General features: G+C 45.7%; 1 gene segment (V, D, J or C); it reads left to right on the plus strand.

Annotated features, from left to right (window-relative positions):
• The window catches only part of LOC129335010 (T-cell receptor beta-1 chain C region-like), a 127,397-nt gene that overhangs the window by 81,209 nt on the left and 25,591 nt on the right, over positions 1 to 20,597 (plus strand).

Raw genomic sequence — 20,597 nt, forward strand, 5'->3', positions numbered from 1 at the left:
TGATAAGCACACCACCTCCTCCCAGGAGTTGCCCTAGGTGAGAGTTTCCCCACCTCTTCCCCCAGAAAAAAATCCCTGATATTGCCCTCTTATTTCTCTCTCTACCAGAATTATGAATATCATTAGTTGTTACAGAAGGAAAGCCTCCTGGCCTGACTGTCAAACGAAGTTTGCCCTCATATCTGTTTCATTAATTTTAAAGGGTTGGTGTATCTCAGGATGAACCACAATGTTTGATTTACCAGCAGTTAATTCAACTGGAGTCAGAGGAGGAGTACCAAGATTACAGTCACCTGACTCAAGAGGACTAGGTAAATTAAGTAAATCATCGACTTGAGCTGAAGTAGGTGGAGACAAGTTAGGGTTGTTAGTCAATTCAGAATTATCTGCATTTAGAGTTGTCCTACCTACACCACTTTTGGTCTGTTCAGAGGCAATATTTGTGTCCAGGGCTTTTTTTCCGGGAAAAGAGGTGGTGGAACTCAGTGGGTTGCCCTCGGAGAAAATGGTCACATGGCCGGTGGCCCCGCCCCCTGATCTCCAGACAGAGGGGAGTTGAGATGGCCCTCCGCGCTGTATGGGCCATCTCAACTCCCCTCTGTCTGGAGATCAGGGGGCGGGGCCACCAGCCATGTGACCATTTTCAAGATGTGCCAGATGTTCCACGGCGTTCCGGCTGAAAAAAAGCCCTGTTTGTATCATTCATTATCATTAAATCAGCACTCAACTCCTCCCTAGTTTTCTCATTAGCCTGGTACTGTGTCCTATTCTTACCTTGTAAATATGTATTTATATTACTATCTACTTGTTTATTATTAAATCTATTGCACCCAATAACGGGGTTATGACTACAGACTTAAATACGCATGTAACTCATACATTATGTCTTCACAATGAATTCTTGTGTTTCAAAATAATTGAGGGCCGCTACTGAAAGACAAGTTACCACACATCTCATACTTGGGCTTGATGCTGGCAACACATTTATCTCCCATGTGGTATTATGTCTTCACAATTGTTTTAATAAAGGATATATTAATTGAGTACTGTTTCACAAATTTGTTTATACAGAGTAAGGGATGTAATAAACAATTTGTATATTCTTTTGTTTCTCTTGACACAACCATATACTACACCATATATTGCAACCTCCCTAGACCTCAATTATACAGGCATCTTATGCGTTCTAAAAACAATTCATTAAAGTGTCCCGTGCTCAAAGTGCTATCATGGATGTTATTAAAGTGCAATTGCTTTTGGCATCTTATGACACTATTTCTCATATAGAACTCGATTTGCCTTGCATACAGGTACAATACAGGTACAGTATAAGGGTAATTCCAGACACTGTGAATGTCACAGATCAAAAGGACCTATAATCATAGGTTCACGTAGTTGGTTCTGTGACTGCATTCTCTAACGGACGGTCCAGATCCTTGTAAGGTCCGTTTCCAAGCTTCTTTCTCAAAGAGCACAGATGCTGGAAAATACACATAACAATATAATACATTCCCAAATTTTAAAACATACATTAGTATATTCATATTACAATATACTCACTCAAAGATTCATCATAGTTAACCTTCCATATCCCTCTTTGATTTGTCAATTACTTCCATTTGTGTCCCATTGACTAACAGCTGTATTATCTACAGAAAGCCATCCACGCCCTAATCACACAATCTCCGTCCTTAAAGTAACATTGTTATTATCCCAGAAAGCAGGTGTAATCGTTGGCTATATTTAAGCCATTTGGCATAAGAGTGTTGAGTTTGTGAAACAGTACTCAATTAATATATCCTTTATTAAAACAATTGTGAAGACATAATACCACACGGGAGATTCTCTGTTGTGACAATTACATTACCGTGTTGCTCTATTTTGTTGGCAACACATTTATGTCAAGGGTTTCTGACTGGAAAATTGATCAAGTGTTCCAAGTTGGCTTTAACTTGAAACTTTGGCCGTTCCCACACAGCTCCCCGCTGCTCGCAACAACCTGGAAGATCGTGCAAAAAACGCGGAAGATTGCGTTTTCTCACGCAAGATTTGCGCTATGTCACATCATGTGACGTCACGCAACTCTCGCGTGAGAAAACACGATCTTCCGCATTCTTTGCACGATCTTCTGGGTTGTTTCGAGCAGTGGGGAGCCATGTGGAAACAGCCTTTGACTTCCATCTAGGGGTCTAACCACTAGACAATAGAAATACTGAAAATACTAGGAGATTCGTAAGCAAATAGATGCAGAGGAGTTAGCCATATTAGTCTATGGTAGCAAAATCAAAAAGAGTCCAGTAGCACCTTTAAGACTAACCAATTTTATTGTAGCATAAGCTTTCGAGAATCAAGTTCTCTTCATCAGATGCATGATACAGAGACTGGTCAAATATAGAAGAGGAGGGGGGAGGAGAGGAGGAGAGAGAAGAGGCAATTAGGGGGGGAGGGGGATGTAACCAAAACATTCCTTTGCTAGCAAATAGATGCCTCTTTCTTTAAAACTAGAATGTGTTTCTAAAGGAGTTGTATTAAAATCAGCAGATTCTCCAGTAAAAGCTTGCAAATCTTTGTTCCTCTTCAAATAACAAACATTAAAACCATGTGGTTGACTCCCTGAACATCTATTAATTTTATCTATAATATACCTCTGCAGTGCTTTCTGTTTTAAAGCAGTTGTAAGAATACCTTGTATATCAGCCATTCTAGATTTAATTTCATCCAAAGTTACATTAATCTCTGACAAACTCTGAAATAACTTTGCAGCCAATTTACTAGTCAGCAAGCATTTCGTGACCACAAAGTCAGGATCAAATGAGGTTTTCTTTTCGAGCTGCAATGAAGGATCTTAAAAAGAGGAAAGAAAGAGATAGCAGTAATAGATAGTCAGAATATTAGCGCACAATAGCAAATGCGAACGTTTTGCAGTTCCAGGGGCAAATTGTGGGGAGGAGCACAAAATGGCCACAGCTCAGAGATGGAGAAAACCTGGTCACTCACAACTTTATTGATTACAGCCGTTGGAGCATTAGGGCACAGATCCAAGCATCCGATGACCCACCTGCCATCTGCTGGCACCCCTTCCCAACCTGCCTGTTAGGAGACAACTATGGGATGGCAGGTGGTGTGATCCCACCTGGGCACAAGCCGCTCCATGGCTCCCCTGCCAGCTGGGAGTAAAGGTGGACAATGGCACCCAAACTGGGCACAATCTCAAGTGGCTTCCCCGCAAGATCCCTTAAAGCTGGGATCTCCCAAATGGAGTGAAATGACACGCCGGTACTGTCTCCCTGCAATGCGTCAAATGGACATCAGAAAGTTGTGACGAAGCAATTAACCAGTCATCTAGCAGAAATGCCCTGTGCCCATGTGCTCCAAACAAGAAAAGGAGGGAGGGTGGGGAAGCGAGAACGGACTGGGCCCCCAGCATATCTGTGAGCCCCTCCAAGCACTGACCAGCTCCGCTCCCACCCTGCCAGGACAGCATGGGATGGGGCACCTGGCACAGGCTGCCTCCTGCCTCTGCCCTGCCAGCTGGCCCTCTGCTAAGCCTGGGGGGGGGCTTCTGTAAAAAGCCCTCTGGCTGTACGGCAGAGAAGGCGGCAGCCTTCACTGCGCAAGAAGACAATTGCTTTGTGCACGCTGTCAGAAAGGAATACAGCAAAGCAACCTGCCACCCGTGAACAGATGGGTGATAGATAAACAGGTAGCTGAAAAGTGGGTTCCCTGTTTGCCAATGGAGAACAGGACATGAGTCAAGCCAGTCGAAGCATCCCTAACCCGTGTTGCCTCGTCCACACCGTAGTGAGCTCAGACCTGGCTGGCATGAGCACAAGTTCAAGGGTCAGCGCTTGTCACCCCCCCTCCCGCCCCCCACGGCCAGTGTCGAGCCTCTGAGCTGCCTTGGCTCCCTCCTCCTTGTGGCTGAAAGATGGCCCTTTAAGGGTCCCAGCCAAGGGCCATTGCTCTGCACTCTCAGGGGCAACTGAAAAACCGTTGCTGGGGGGGGGGCATAGTTTCGGTCAGCAGCAGCTAAACTGTGTCAGGTCCAATATATATCTTAACTATACTGACTCCATTTTCTAATGCTTTTAGTGTTTAAGTATTTTCTCCTCAGGTGCACCAGTTCCCAAGCAGCATTCCCACCAGAGGAGACTGTTTTGTCTAACACCGTTCCACCAGGCATTGGCCTTGAAGGAGAGCAGCTTCCCAGGACTGAAAGATGTTGTTTTGAGAACTGTGGGGGGAGGCTGTTCCAGATGGGTATTGTTACTCTGTATCCTATGCTTGCTCTTCATTGGTAACAATGATCATGTACCATCCTGAGTCTCCTATTCAGGACAGTGGACTATAATGGATCTTTTCTGCAATAAAGCTTCCTTTGCCAGACATTGGACTTATTCTTGCTTCTAAAGGGAATCTTGCAGAGAGTACCTTATTTAGCCACAGTCTGACATTTTGTTACCAATCATGTCTGAGTCGGGCCCAGCGGAATCCAAGGTTGTCCCGGACAGGGATCCTTTGTTTGATCCGTATGCGTCTCCCGACAATCAACCGGTGCAAACCCAAGACTCCCAGGAGCTGGGAGCAACCGGGAACGGAACCGGAGCCTCCACTTCTACCCTGCCTCTCATCGACTTCAGTACTCGGAACGAGACCGAAAGCAACCTCGGGGCAAGGCCGAAAGCAACCGCTCTCCCCTTGATCTCGGTACCCACCCCGTCGGAGTGGGGAGCCAGACCCCGAGAAACCAGAGAGCGCCGGGCAGGTGGACTCCATCCACGAGTCTCGATGGACGGGCGCCGAAGCCTAGAAACCGTCCCGGAACTAGATAGCAGCCAACCATGGCGATATTGGAACAGGACGTTTGAGCAGATGGAGGGGGACACGTCTCGCCGAGGCGCCCTGAGTTGGGATTATTCCGAACTTGCCCCGTGGAAGGAGCCAACGGAAGTCCCTGAACAAAGTTGGGAGCAGATACGAGGTCGCACCTATGCGGTAGATACCAGCATCTCGGCCGTGACGGGTATGGCCAAGGGAATTCTAGCCGCGAGGTCGCGAATAGTCCAAGGGGACCCTCCTCCGTGGGGCCCTTTCTCCCCGGTGAGTACAGCGAATGAAGGTTCCCTGAGCGAACAACCAGGGCCAAGTCGTATACAACAATTAGAAGCTAAGCTGATGGATATGGAAGAAAGTTTGGCTCACGCCATTCATTTAATTTCCTCAATGGGGGCAGGGGAAAGACTGTCTCCTGAAGAGATGGCGATACAGATAGCTACCCTTCAAAGTGTCATCTCCTATCCGATGGAGGAAGTTCAGCAGCGGTCGTCGCCTACCGGCGAGGGGGGCACCTATCCTGGCGAATCGGGAGAACAACCCAAGGAACTTCCCACTCAGCGAGAAACTCCACCGAGAAGGGACCACCCGGTTGTGCCATCCGGTGAGACTCCCATCGAACCTCCTATCACGGGAGGGGATGTGCCGCCAGACGAGACCCCCGTTGAGAGGCCTACGGAAGGGGAGGAAAAGCCAAGTGATACACCGGTGATACCCCCCCATACTTCCCCTAAAACGGTCCGGCCGGACCAAGCGGGAGCACCCGTGGCTCCATCAGGGGAGGGAGCCCCTGGTCAACCGCGCGAAACTGTTCCCGTCGGGCAACCTCCGGGAGATGGTCTACCAGCGCCAAAAGGCCAGCCGACGCTTCCCAGAACAACAACGCCTGGAGGGGCAAGCCCGCGCGGCCTTCCACCCATTCGGCCTTCGCCGCTGCGGCCCCTTCCGCTTCGACCACAACTAACCCCGCCGCTGCAGCCGATACGTTTGCCACTGGAACAGCCCGTAAGACCACCTCCGAACCAACCGATGGGGCCTACACCACTACGACCCCACCAACCCACCCCTCAGCGGCCGATTATTACTCCGCCGCACCGACCTCAACCGCTACGGCCAGCACCTCCGGCATTGCCACCAGCCCAGCCGAGAGCACCACCGCCAGCCCAGCCGAGAGCACCACCACCAGCCCAGCCGAGAGCACCACCGCCAGCCCAGCCGAGGCCGCCACCCCCGGCTCAACCGGTGATGCCACCGCCAGCACAACCGGGTCCCCCCATACCTCAAGTGCCATTGATGCTTCCGGCGGACTTCTACCCAGCACCGGCTCCGAGGCAAGACCTCCCAATGGGTTGGGTGAAACTGGACGCCACTTTTGATGGGGATCCCTCCAAACTGGGCTTTTTTCTAGTGCAAGTCGTGCAATTCTTCAACCGGTGGGGACACCTCTTCGGCAGCGAGGCCAGCCAAATTGAACATCTCGGCTCCCGCTTACAAGGGAAAGCAGCGGACTGGTACGTAGGACTATATAATATCGGGGCCCCAGAACTCGATACTCTCCAGGGGTTGGTAGATGCTATTAGAGCACAATATGAAGACCCCTTAGAGGAAACCAGGGCCCGAACAGAATTGCAGGCCATTAAGCAGGGCAGCATGGCAGCGAGAGACTATATCACGAAATTCCGACAATTGGCTGCCAAGTGCCCCAGGTGTGAGGAGTCCACAAAAATTATTCTGTTCAAACAAGGACTTAATCCGAGACTTTTGGACAGAGCCCTCATGCAAGACAATCCCCCTACGCTGTTAGGTTGGATTCAACTTGTTTGCGAAGTGGAGAATCGCATTTTAGAAGTCCGTTTGGTTGAGCAACAACAACAAACGGGACAAAGAAGACCATTGACCTTACAGAAGGGAGCTCGGGGAGCTGGCTACGCCACCCGTGGAGCGAGAGATGCTAGATGGCAACAAGGGCTGTGTTTGCAATGCGGACAGGCTGGTCACTTTGCAGCACAATGCCCCTACCGGCCTGTGCAAAGACCTCCGCTCCAATTACGGCGTCCAACCCTTGCTCCGTTCCCTACGCTCCAACGCCCGACTCCAGCTCCACGAGCAAACAGAGGCCGCGGCGCTTCCCAAAGGCCAGCCTCAGAAAGAGGGCTGGAAGCGGAAGAAGTTATGGAATACGATCCCGCTTCCCCATCTGCAGAAGTCAATCCAGAAAGTCCCCAGTCGGGAAACGAGATGGATCTGTCGTAAAAGGGCCCAAACGACAGATCCGCCCCAAGCCCGTCCCTGCACGGAACCGGCCACCTGGGTCCATTTTATTCATGCCAGTGACTTTAATCAACCCAGAGAGAAAAATGCACATTCGGGTGCAAGCTCTTATTGACTCGGGTTGCTCAATAGATATCATAGCCCCAGCTCTAGTCAATGGACTAGTCTTACCAACTCGGGAATTACAAAATCCAGTAATTTTTGAACAAATGGATGGTACCAACATGAATCCGGTCACAACTGAAACCATCCCGGTGATCACAGGCATGGGACAACATTGGGAAAAGAGGTCCTTTGTCATCAGCTCTACTGCCAAGTACCCGTTAATTCTAGGCAGCAAATGGCTATGTGATCACAATCCCTACATAGACTGGGCTCAAGGATGTATTACCTTCAATCATGCCAACTGTAAACTTCACCGTTGGAATCAAAACTGGGGCGAGGACCCAACTTACAAAGAAAAGGCCCTCCTCACCCAAGAAGAAGTCAACCAAATACCCGAACCGTACTGGCCTTTCCTAAATGCTTTCTCGGAGGAGGAAGCTGATACTCTACCCCCGCACCGACGAACGGACTGTGCGGTGGAAATTTTACCCGGAGCCTCATTGCCTAAAGGACGACTCTATCCCATGAGTCTCCATGAACGTGAAGAGCTCCGGAAATTCATCGACACCAACCTCCAACGAGGGTTCATCCGCCCAGCCTCTAGCTCCCACGCCGCTCCAGTTCTCTTCGTGAAAAAGAAGGACGGGGGACTCAGACTGTGCACGGATTTCCGAGGACTAAATGCAGTGTCCACCAACAACGCCTATCCTATACCGCTCATCCGAGACCTTCTCAACGTCGTGGCCCAAGGTAAGATCTTTACGAAATTAGATCTAAAAGATGCTTACTTCCACGTTCGTATCAAGGCAGGGGATGAGTGGAAAACCGCGTTTAATACGCCCCTCGGACAATATGAATACTTAGTTATGCCTTTTGGATTGACGGGAGCCCCGTCTGTATTCATGTCCATGATAAACGAAGTTTTACATGAATTTTTGTACAAAGGGGTGGTGGTGTACCTTGATGATGTTTTAATTTATTCTGACACCGAGGAAGAACATGTTCAAATGGTACAAAAGGTCCTGGCCACCTTGATGAAGAATAAACTGCCCATCAAATTGTCCAAATGTGAATTCCATAAAACCGAACTCACTTACCTTGGGTATTGTATCTCACAAGAGGGGTTGAAAATGGATCCAGCCAAAATACAGGCGATCCAGGATTGGCAAACACCCACCACCCGCAAAGAACTGCAATCCTTCCTGGGTTTTGCCAACTTCTATAGAGACTTCATAGCAAATTTCGCCCAAATCACACTCCCCTTAACAGAATTGCTGAAAACCAAAGATAAAGGGGACCAAGCCAAAAAACCCTCTGCTAAACTACAATGGACCCCCGATTGCCAAACGGCCTTCGAATGCCTTAAAAAGCAATTTGTAACGGAACCCATCCTCTCCCACCCCAACGAACAGTCCCCCTTCATAGTACAGGTCGACGCCAGCGATACGGCGATAGGGGGGGGTTTTGCTGCAGAAGGGGGAGGATGGGAAATTGCGGCCTTGTGCATTCTTGTCTAGAAAGTTCTCAGAGGCAGAAAGGAATTGGAATGTGTGGGAGAAGGAGGCCTTTGCAGTGAAAGCAGCTCTCACAAACTGGAGGCATTGGCTGGAGGGGGCGAGATACCCTTTTGAGGTCTGGACAGATCATAAAAATTTGGAGGCCCTCCGAAGCCCACGCAGACTGAATGCCAAGCAATTGCGGTGGGCGGAATTCTTTTCCAAGTTCAACTTCACCCTCAATTATCTCCCGGGCAAAACTAACTTTTTAGCGGACGCCCTGTCGCGCATGCCCCAACATAAGAGCAAACGGGCGGAGACTGTCGACACGGTCTTCTCACCTAAGCAACTTGGGGGCGTGGTGACTACTCGCAGCCGTGCTAAGCAGCCCCTCCCGGCCGACCAAGAATGGAAATCGAAACTTAAAACTGAAGTGGAGAAGGAGGGGGATAAAGCTCCGCGAAACAAACTAACCCAATCCCCACAGGGGGATTGGCTAGCTGGGAGCAAGTTTTATGTCCCGGACAGCCTTAAGCTGGAAGTCTTGCGGCGCTGTCATGATGCTCCCACTGCTGGACATTATGGGTATCTGAAAACTTTACACCTAGTTCAAAGACAATTCTGGTGGCCGGGCATGCGCAAAGACATTTCCCAATACGTTAGTTCCTGCCCTGTTTGCCTCAGCGCAAAGACCAGGAAAGGGAAACCTCCGGGTCTCCTGCACCCATTAGAAACGCCGAACAGGCCCTGGGAAGTAATCTCCATGGACTTTATCACTGATCTACCTCTTTCAAAAGGACATAATTGTATTTTAGTTGTGGTAGATCTGTTCTCCAAACAAGCCCATTTTATCCCCTGTACTGCTATACCCTCCGCTCGAAAACTAGCGGATCTGTTTCTAAAACACATCGTAAAATTACATTCTTTTCCGTCCAAGGTGATTTCGGATCGCGGCGGACAGTTCGTTGCCAACTTCTGGCGGGAGCTTTTGAAAATGTTGAATATTGAACAAGGTATCAGTTCAAGCCACCACCCACAAACCGACGGGCAATCCGAAAAAACAAACCAAATATTAGAACAGTTCCTTCGTTGCTACATCAATTTCCAACAAGATAACTGGGTGGACCTTCTCCCTCTAGCCGAATTCTCCTATAACAACAGTGTACACGCTTCAACGGGAGAAGCCCCCTTCAAAATTGTATATGGGACTCACTTCAATCCCTTCCCATTGGACGCACCCCCTCTCCATTCCTCTAAATTGCCAGATGTATCCTCATGGTGGGGGGAGGCGGTGCAGCAATGGACTATCATTAAGAGACACCTCGAAAAAGCCAAACTGGATTACAAAAAGTACGCAGATCGCCATCGTGTGGCCGAATGGGAATTACAACCAGGAGACCATGTGTATATTTCCACAAAGAACCTAAAGCTAGCTCAGACAAGCCGCAAACTCGCTCTGAAATTCTTAGGACCTTTTCCTGTGCGCAAAGTAATAAATAAAGTGACTGTTGCTGTAACATTGCCCAAGAACCTTCGCCATGTGCATGATACGTTCCATGTCAGCCTTTTGAAGAAAGCTCCCACCGACGACAAATGGCATATCAAAGCTCCACCCATTCCAACTTTAATTGACGACCAAATACACTATGAGGTACAACAAATTTTGGACTCTAAAATCAAGAGAAATCAGCTTTTTTACCTCATTAGATGGAAGGACTTTGATTCTGGTTACGATGAATGGGTGAACTCTGCACATGTTCATGCTCCTAGATTAACCAAAGCTTTTCATACTCGCTACCCATATAAACCAGGGGGGGATCTATTTTAAGGGGGGCAGAAATGTCAGGTCCAATATATATCTTAACTATACTGACTCCATTTTCTAATGCTTTTAGTGTTTAAGTATTTTCTCCTCAGGTGCACCAGTTCCCAAGCAGCATTCCCACCAGAGGAGACTGTTTTGTCTAACACCGTTCCACCAGGCATTGGCCTTGAAGGAGAGCAGCTTCCCAGGACTGAAAGATGTTGTTTTGAGAACTGTGGGGGGAGGCTGTTCCAGATGGGTATTGTTACTCTGTATCCTATGCTTGCTCTTCATTGGTAACAATGATCATGTACCATCCTGAGTCTCCTATTCAGGACAGTGGACTATAATGGATCTTTTCTGCAATAAAGCTTCCTTTGCCAGACATTGGACTTATTCTTGCTTCTAAAGGGAATCTTGCAGAGAGTACCTTATTTAGCCACAGTCTGACAAACTGCAGTTCGACAGCAGAGGGCAGCGTTCACTACAATTGAAGCCTCCTTTACCTCAATCCAAAAGGACACCTGTGTAGGCACACCTGATATGCAACTAGTGCCTGGGGCTTTTTTCTAGTGGGGCCGTTGCTCCTGTGGGTTGGCTGTGCCACATTAGACTGAAGCGGGGTGGGGGTGGGGTTCACAACACTAATTGATCCTCTGGGGTAGTGATGGGGGGAGAGGCTCTTGCACGTACAAAGCTGGACATCTGCAAGAAGCCTAGGTTAGAGTACTGTCCCTTCACATCCAGTTTTCGATAGGCAGGTGGGTTTTTTTTTCCAAATCTGGAAGGTACTCAGTCGTATGTGCCCCCACCTGCAGTGATATGCAGACACAAGTCACTCCCAATTGCTCCTCCTTGAGCACAGCTGCATTCCTCCTGGCTAATTTATTTCTTTGTTTCCTACCACTATGCTGGGGGGGGGGGCTTGGAGATCTCAAATTTCAACAGCTTTCCCAACTACAGCGATCAATTCCCTGGCAGGAAATGGCTGCTGTATAGCATTCTACCCCAGTGTGGTCCCTCCCCATCCTTCCAGGCCACACCCGTAAATCTTCAAAAATTTCCCAGGCTGAAGTTGACAGCCTCACGCTCTGCTCAGCCGAAGCGGAAGCCGTCTCTCCGGCCAAGGAGCCTTCCGAGGAAGGAAGAGGCTCTCCTTGAGCCCCGCCTGTCGGAGGGAGGCTTTACGCTTGGCTGAGCAGAGAGGTGGGCTACAAGCCATTGGGGTCTCTACGCACAAAATCCCAGAACAGAAATTAAAGGCAATGGCTGTAACACGGTTATGTCCCCTGAAACCAATTAACCATCCCTGTGTTGAAAGATCTGTGCTGGCTGCTTGTTTCCAGGCACAATTTACAAAGCTGGTTCTTACCTCTAAGGCTGGGGGCTGGGGTACTTGAAGGCCCCCTGCCCCGGGACTGTCCAGCCAATTGCTTAAAATGCTCACCCCAAGCCCTGCTGTCTGCACCCTGGGCGGTAGAGGGGAGCTGGGTGGCAACCAGAACAAGGCCTTTGCAATGGTGGCCACTTGCCTGTGGAGCGCCCTGCCCCTTGAGGTCCCTCTGATGCCTCCACTCCTGCCCTTTAAGTACCAAACCATGAGCTACAAACCGCCTCGCTCTTTGTACCTGCTGCCTCTGTTAGTGCTCTGCAAAGAATACGGTCTGGTTCTCACCCAGACATCCTGGTGGGTTACAGGGCTGCTGAGAACCATGGCCCAAATTGACTATAACTGGATCAGAATAGATCTCGTTCACATCTCTGGAACCAGCCGAAAGCAGCCGATTGGGAGCGGGATCTCATTGGCTTTCTGGTTAGAGGGTCTTGTGATCCCACTCTTGAAGTGGCCTTACAAGATGAAGAATTCCAGCTGGGGCACGACCGTGATCAGAACTGCTCCCCTCAAGTCACTAAGACGGCAACCGGTGATGCGTTTCTGTGCCTTCGAGAACACGGGGCTGCAAACTTCCAAGAGCTCCCCACGAGCACAGAACCATGGTGCTACCGGGATGAAACTCCTTGTGAGTAAGGGGAATTAGCAGGAAGGAGAAAGCTCTGTGAGAAGCAGTAACTCACAGGCTATTCCATCAATTTTTCCGGGGTCCCTCCCCTGAAGATGCCAACAAGATTACTTTTTCCAAAACAAAGGTAATAATAACAACAACATTTGATTTATATTCCTCCCTTCAGGACAATTTAATGCCCACTCAGAGCGGTTTACAAAGTATTTATTTATTATTTATTAGATTAGATTTTTAGTCCGCCCTCCCTGCCGAGCGGGCTCAGGGCAGAGCACAACATTTTAATTTACATAAAAACACATAAAAGCAGATAAAACACTACAATAAAATTATTGTTATTATTATCCCCACAACATACACCCTGTGAGGCGGGTGGGGCTGAGAGAGCTCTGAGAGAGCTGTGACTGACCCAGAATTACCCAGCTGGCTTCAAGTGGAGGGGTGGGGAATCAAACCCGGCTCTCCAGATTAGAGTCCCGCTCTCCTAACCACTACACCAAACTGTTAGTTTTTATTGAAGAGGAAATATATAATACACACAGATAGACAAAGCAACTATATATATTTCAGCAAGCATACAAGAACCTAGGAATATATAGCTAGGAAAGGGGAATAGCATAGGTTTCGGGGAATATTTACCTATCAGAGGTCCATGGAAAAGGAAATAACGGCCAGCATTTCTTAGAGAGAGGCTCAAACCTTGATGTTCGTTTCCTGGGAAGGCCAAATAGTCTTAAGGACGTTTGATCACCATTCTGGGATGCGACAAAAGAGGTGATTGATTATTTTGATGCTGCGCAATAAACTGTAGTTTATATTAAGTGTGTCCGGTGTTGGGTGATAGATTTTGAGATTTAGATTGTGTGTTCCCAGGAAGGAGAAAAACTGTTCCAGAGATGGGTGATGGCTCTTAATTGCTGGATAGGACTGGTTTATCAAAGGGGCAAAGGAGGCGGAATGTCCGAAGGAGATCAAAATGTAAATCACTCAGGCACCTGTCTTGTTCCCCGATCTGTCACGTCCACCGCTGGGCCAGTCTCTCTACTCTCTTGGCACTCTTTGCACCTCAGTTCTCCCAGGCGGGAGCCAGCGGCACCTCATCTTGTCAGGCGGCTGGTTATGGGGGCTTGCATAGTGCATACGGCTTATGAACAAGCATATTTAGACGGCGAAGAGCTAGGTGAACCACTTACAAGGGTGCCTGCAGTGTGAGTACTGGGACTAATGTCAACCCATGTAATAGTAAACAGCGGTCACGTCCTTCTTCAGGTGTGGTTTCTTCATAGGAAAAGCTATTTTAGCCATCTGTCTTGTACCTTCCCCTTTATAGGAAAGCTAGCCTCATTATTAAAATTGATGCATTTATCTTTATATGCTGATCTTTCGGGGGGTTTTAAACAAACATTTTAAAAATAGTTGCAAAACTTGACTGTGGATTGAAAGGGGGGTGACCATGCGGGTGCTAGCCAATCAGTACCGTGCAACCCGCTTTCCCCTTAATTCAAACTAAAATACACTGGAAACTTGCAGACACGTGTTTTTCAGAGCTTGACTTGGGATAGAAAAAGGTACATTTGTACAGAAGATGGTGAAGGCTGAAATTGGCCACAGTACTCTAAAAGGGGCAGGCTTAGCGAAAAAAGTGCAGTCCCTCAGTAATTAAGGCTTACTGAAAAAAGACTCGCACTTTCCTCATTCACTGCAGAAGTGCCTGTTCCCTTGAGGTGGCTTATTATTTTTTTTTTTGAAATTTTTTTATTGGGTTAGAATCCGTTATTTTTACATTTACATTCAATTTTCCCCAAATTTTTCATTTCTAACCCCCTCCCTTCCCCCCCTTTTGTTGACTTCCAACAGTTTTCCAACCCTTTGTCCCTTTTCCCTTACTTCTATTAAATTCCTCTATCTAAAACAAATATATATTCTCCATTATACTAAGCAGTACATCCTTAACTATTTTTCTTATTATATACCCAAACTGTAAGTCTTTGTTTCCATCTTAGATAAACAATTTATCCTATTTTCCAATTTTTTACAATATTTCTATATATCATAAACCTATATATCATAAACCATAAAAATCTTACACATTTAAATCAAACAATTTGACTTATCCTCTATATATTACTCATTCTGTCTTTTTATGGTAATTCTATATAACTCTCATCACATAGTTAATCAATTTGACTCGTCTATACCTTCAGACATTCAGTTTGGTGCATTATACAAATCTTATCAAAGAAAGAAAATATTGTTGGTTACTCAATCCTTATATTTAATCCTTATTTTCTATCAATATTCTATTTATTAACCTATATATATCTATATATATATCAATCTGTTAATCTAACTGCTTATAAATTCACATTTATCTCTTCTCCCCCCGGTAAAGTCACCCCCCTCTACATTTTATTATACTTCAGTAGTTCTCAAACTGCCACAGTTTTCCTCCCACCTCCCATTTCTTCTCCAAATATTGTTTCAGCTTCTCCCAATCTGTGTTAAACTGCCCTGAGTCCAGATTTCTCAGTTTTCTTGTCATCTTGTCCATTTCAGCCATGTACAGCAATTTGTAGATCCAATCTTCGATAGTTGGCACTTCCTGTACTTTCCATTTTTGCGCATACAGTAGTCTAGCTGCTGCCGTCATATAAAATATCAGCGTCCTGTGATGGGCTGGAATTCCCTCCATTCCCAAGTTCAGTAGCAGGAGTTCTGGGTTCTTATTAATTTGAAATTGTAAAATTTCACTCATTTCTCTTATTATTACCCCCCAGTACTCCCTAGCTACCTCACACGACCACCACATATGATAGAGGGAGCCCTCATGCTTCCTACATTTCCAGCATTTATTAGAAGTGTTCAAATTCCCTAGCGCAATCTTCTTTGGTGTCATGTACCAACGATAAATCATTTTGTAGATGTTCTCTTTGATATTTGTACATATCGTTGTCTTCATTGTAGTCTTCCACAAGTATTCCCATGCCTCCATTGTTATTTCTTTGTTAAAGTTTATAGCCCATTTCACCATTTGTGTTTTAACTGTCTCATCCTCAGTATACCATTTCAACAGTACTTGGTATACCTTGGATATTCTTTTCTTGTCCTCTTTAAGAAGGGTCTGCTCTAGTTCCGAATTCTCTATTCGTATACCTCCTTTTACAGAGTCCGAGTTATACAAATCTCTGATCTGTCTATACTGGAACCAATCGTAGTTAGGTGATAGTTCCTCTTGCGTCTTTATTCTAAGTTTAGATGCTTCTACTTTAGTTATTTCTTTGTATGTTAAACATTGTCGTTCATTGTCAACAGCTCTCGGGTCTATCACCTCATATGGAACCACCCACCAAGGAGTTCCTTCTTGTAGATAAATTCTGTACTTCTTCCAGGTTGTGTATAAACTTCTCCGTACAAAATGGTGCAGGAACATCGAGTTGACCTTTACTTTGTCGTGCCATAGGTACGCGTGCCATCCAAATATTTTTTTGTATCCCTCTAGGGCTAATAGTTTCTTATTCTTTAATGTCATCCACTCTTTCAGCCAGACTAGGCAGATTGCATCATGGTAAAGTCTCAAGTTGGGCAGTTGCATTCCGCCTCTTTCCTTTGCATCTTGTAAAACTTTCATTTTCACTCGAGGCTTCTTGCCTGCCCATACAAAGTCTGATATTTTCCTCTGCCATTTTTCAAATTGTTTAGAGTCTCTGATGATTGGTATTGTCTGTAGCAAAAACATCACTCTTGGTAACACATTCATTTTGACTGCTGCAATCCTACCCAACCATGACAGATTGAGCCTATTCCATTTAATCAAGTCTCTCTCAATCTGAGTCCATAGTTTTTCATAGTTATTCTTGAATAAATCTATATTCTTTGCAGTCAGTTCAATTCCCAAATATTTCACCTTACTTGTTACTTCACAGTCCGTTGTTTCCATTAACAGTTGTTGTTTCTGCTTAGTCATATTTTTGCATAGTATCTTTGACTTCTTTTTGTTGATATAGAAACCTGCCAAGTCTCCAAACTCCTTGATCTTGTCTATCACTTTTGGCATGTTCTCCAATGGGTCCTCTACGATTAACATTATATCATCCGCGAATGCTCTGACCTTGTATGAGTAGTCCTTTATTTTTATTCCTCGAATTTCCTCGTCTTGTCGTATTTGTATCATCAGGATCTCCAATACTAAAATGAACAACAGTGGAGACAACGGGCAACCTTGTCTTGTTCCTTTACTTATAATCAGTTTCTTAGTCAATTCATCATTCACCACAATTGCTGCAGTCTGGTCTCTGTAGATTTCCTTAATTGCTCTGATGAATCTTTCTCCTAATTGTAGCTTTTCCATAGTGGCAAACATAAAGTCCCAGTTTAAATTGTCAAATGCCTTTTCAGCGTCAACAAAGAAGAAACCAACCTCTTTATCACAACGCTTATCATAGTATTCAATAGCATCAATCACTGTCCTTAAATTGTCTCTTATTTGTCTGTCTGGCAAAAAGCCTGCTTGTTCTTCCTCTATAACTTCCGAGAGCCACCCCTTCAGTCTCTCCGCCAGTATCTTCGCAAAAATTTTGTAGTCATTGTTGAGTAACGATATAGGTCTGTAATTTTTCACATTAGTCAAATCTTGGCCCTCTTTTGGGATCAATGATATGTTCGCTTCAGACCAAGTGTCTGGAATCCTTTGATCCTTTAGAGCTCCATTGATCACCTCCTTTAGGAATGGTGCCAGCTCATTGGCCATAGTCTTATAAAATTTAGCTGTAAATCCATCTGGCCCTGGCGCCTTTCCTAGATTTGCAGATTGTATTGCCTTACTTATTTCCTCATCCGTTACTTCACTATTCAGTTTATTTCTCCAAGCGTCCGAGATTTCTGGTAGCGTCATTTTCTCCAGATATGACGCTATTGAGTCTTTATTTACTTCTTTCTTGTTGTACAGTTTAGCGTAAAATTTATAAAAGGCTCTACTAATGGTAGTCTGTTCCAAATACGTTTTGTCATCTTCACAAATTTTATTTATTGTTTTCTTTTCCCTTCTCTTCTTCAGTTGCCATGCCAGGTACTTCCCAGGTTTATTTGCACCCTCAAACGCTTTCTGATTCAGCCTTTTGAGATTCCACTCCAATTCTTTATTACTCATTGCTGTTAGCTGTTCTTGCAATATTTTAATTTCCTGGTATAATTTCTTTTTCCCTGGTCTCTTTTTTAACTGTATTTCCTTAGCTTTTATTTTCTCCTCAATCTCTTGTCTCTTCTCCTCCTTCTTCTTTCTTGCTCTACCATTTAAGCTCATTAGTATGCCCCTTATAACCGCCTTGTAAGCATCCCAAACTTTATCAGTTGGTACTTCTTTATTCACGTTGTATTGTATGAAAAACTTTGTCTCTCTTCTCAATATTTCCATATTCTCTTTTTCCTGTAGCAAGTCCTCATTTATTCTCCATGCTTTCCTTTTTCTCCTTTTCCCTAATTTCCACATAATTGGGTTATGATCTGAGCCTACCATCGGCATTATTTCTACATCTTTAGTCCATAACGCCAAATCTTTTGAGGCCCAGATCATGTCAATTCTTGATAATGTGGAGTGCCTTGCAGAATAAAAAGTAAACTGTCTGCTTTTAGGATATTCTCTCCTCCATACATCTTCAAGAGTCTCTTGTTGAATCAGCTCAAAGAAGAGCTTTGGTAATAGTCCTCTTTTCTTTTGTGCCATTGTAGTCTTTTTATCCAGTTCCAAGTCTGTCACTCCATTGAAGTCTCCAGCAAGAATTATCTGCTCATATGAAAGATCGTCTAAATGCTTCCTCAAATCCTCAAAGAAGCTCTCTTTTGCACCATTAGGTGCGTAAATTCCGACTACCAACACTCTCTTTAAGTTCCAAGTACATTCCACTGCTACAAATCTGGCTTCCACATCTTTCATTATGAATTTTGGTTGTAGCTCCTCTTTTACATACAACACCACTCCTCTTTTTTTTTTACTTGAGGCCGCTACAAAGTCCTTGCCCAATTTTCCCAGTTTTAAATATTTTACATCCTGTTTTCGAATATGAGTCTCTTGCAAACATACAATATCACATTTTTGTTTTAATAGCCAGTGAAAAATATTTTTTCTCTTATTCGGTGAATTTAGTCCATTTACATTCCAAGATAATACTTTACACTCCATATTCATAATCTTGTTGGTAAGTCTTTTTCATTGTCCCTTATAAATCGCTCCATCTCCCGCTCAGATCTGATACGCTTTTTGGCACCTCCAAATTCGAAGGACAAACCCTCTGGGAGCTCCCATCTGTACCTGATTTTCATGTCCTTCAACATCTGGATTAGCGCTTTATATTTTTTCCGATCTAGTAACACTGATCTGGGTAGTTCCTTCATTATAATGATTGTCTTGCCATCGATCTCCAATGGATCTTGAAACTGTTTAGTCACAATCTTCTCTTTCATGTTTCTTGTTGTAAATTGTACAATCACATCTCTTGGTACTTTCCTCTGGGTTGCAATTCTCGAGTTCACACGATATGCCACATCTAGGATAGCCACAACATCCTCCTCCTCCTTCCCCAGGTATTCAGCTAACACCTCCGTCATCTGCTCTTGCGCTGTCTTTCCTTCCATTTCCGGCAGGCCGCGAAATCTCAGCTGCTTCTCCATATGTCTACTTTCCGCAACCGCCATCCTTCCCCTCATCAGCCTCATCTCTGTTTGTTGCGTATCTGCTAAGTTCTCCATCGCTCCTTCTACTGTTTTGACTCTCTGCTGCGTCCCTTGTAATTCACTTTGTATTGTTTCCATACCTTTCTTCACTTCTGACAGCTCCGATTTTACTTCTGACAGCTCCGATTTTACTGTCTGTTTAACCTCTTTGATCAGCTCCAATTTCATATCTTTAAATTCTTTAATCACCTCCAAAAGTTTTTTATCCAGGTTTTCTATTGCCGATTGCCACTCTTTCTTCGACATCGTGGGGCTTGCTTTGGCTCGCTCCCACGAGTCCGCTCTCTTCCTTAGCTCCGTGGCGTTAAATTTAGAACCTTTTTTATTTCAAATGTCCCGGTCTTCTTGCATAAATTAATTTTAAAGGGTCCAAAATGTCGGGCGTCTTTTCTCTATGGTCTCTCTATGATTTTATAATCCAATATGGCCTACTTCCTTTTCCGCTGAGGCCGCGACCCTTCCCCTCTCAAAGATGGCGATTCCCTTCTTCCTGCCCTCCAGCAAGGGCCGCTTCTCTCCAGCCACTCTATTGTTGTTACGCACTTCCTGTCTCCCGTCTTCCCACAGCAGATCTCGCGATGGTGTCTTTTTCTCACAGCTCCAAAGCCACAGGTATTCAAAACAATAGTCCGATTTCTTTAATAACTTCTTTAAACTTAGTCTCTTTTCAAATACATCTCCTGCCGAAGCTTCCCCTCCTTTTCACTAGTCTGTTGCAGTTTAAAAGTCTACTTTTTTTCCTCTCTGTTTTTATCAATCTGTCCCGTATCGGAAGATAGTGATCTTTACCTTCCCTTCACTTTCCTCGGGTTGTAATCGCTGTTTCGATTTCAAGTTCTCCTTTCCACTTCTTCCCCCAATCGAAGCTTGGGTATGTAGGTCTTATGCCAGCCGAATTGGCCCCAAAACTGCCGCAGAGATTGTAGCCGACCCGTCGCAAGGTGGGACCTCAAGGATCGGGAGGGGACCCGTTACGCAGAGCCCCCCCTCGTCCGAGATCTAACTCACCCTAGGGTCTTGAGCGTTCTTTGCCTGCTCTCCACCTGAGAGCAGTCGGCCGTGGGCTATTTTCACCCCGCCGGCCGCTTAAAACGGCAGTCCGGTCAGCTCCGCAAATGGAGCTGTGTTAGACCTCCATAAATCCCAAACCGGAAGTCCCTTGAGGTGGCTTAGAGCGAATTCATACTTTATTATATGTGGAAACTGCTCGTGCAATGGGTCTACTTATGTGAGCAGTGCAACAACAGCTCCCCTTGGAACAGGCATCTTATCCGCTGGTTTGAGCCCCAGGATAATCAATGTCACCTCGAATCAATGTGGTTTCTTAGGGACGGCAACTGA

The sequence above is a fragment of the Eublepharis macularius genome, chromosome 8, assembly GCF_028583425.1.
Source record: "Eublepharis macularius isolate TG4126 chromosome 8, MPM_Emac_v1.0, whole genome shotgun sequence".
NCBI lineage: Eukaryota > Metazoa > Chordata > Lepidosauria > Squamata > Eublepharidae > Eublepharis > Eublepharis macularius.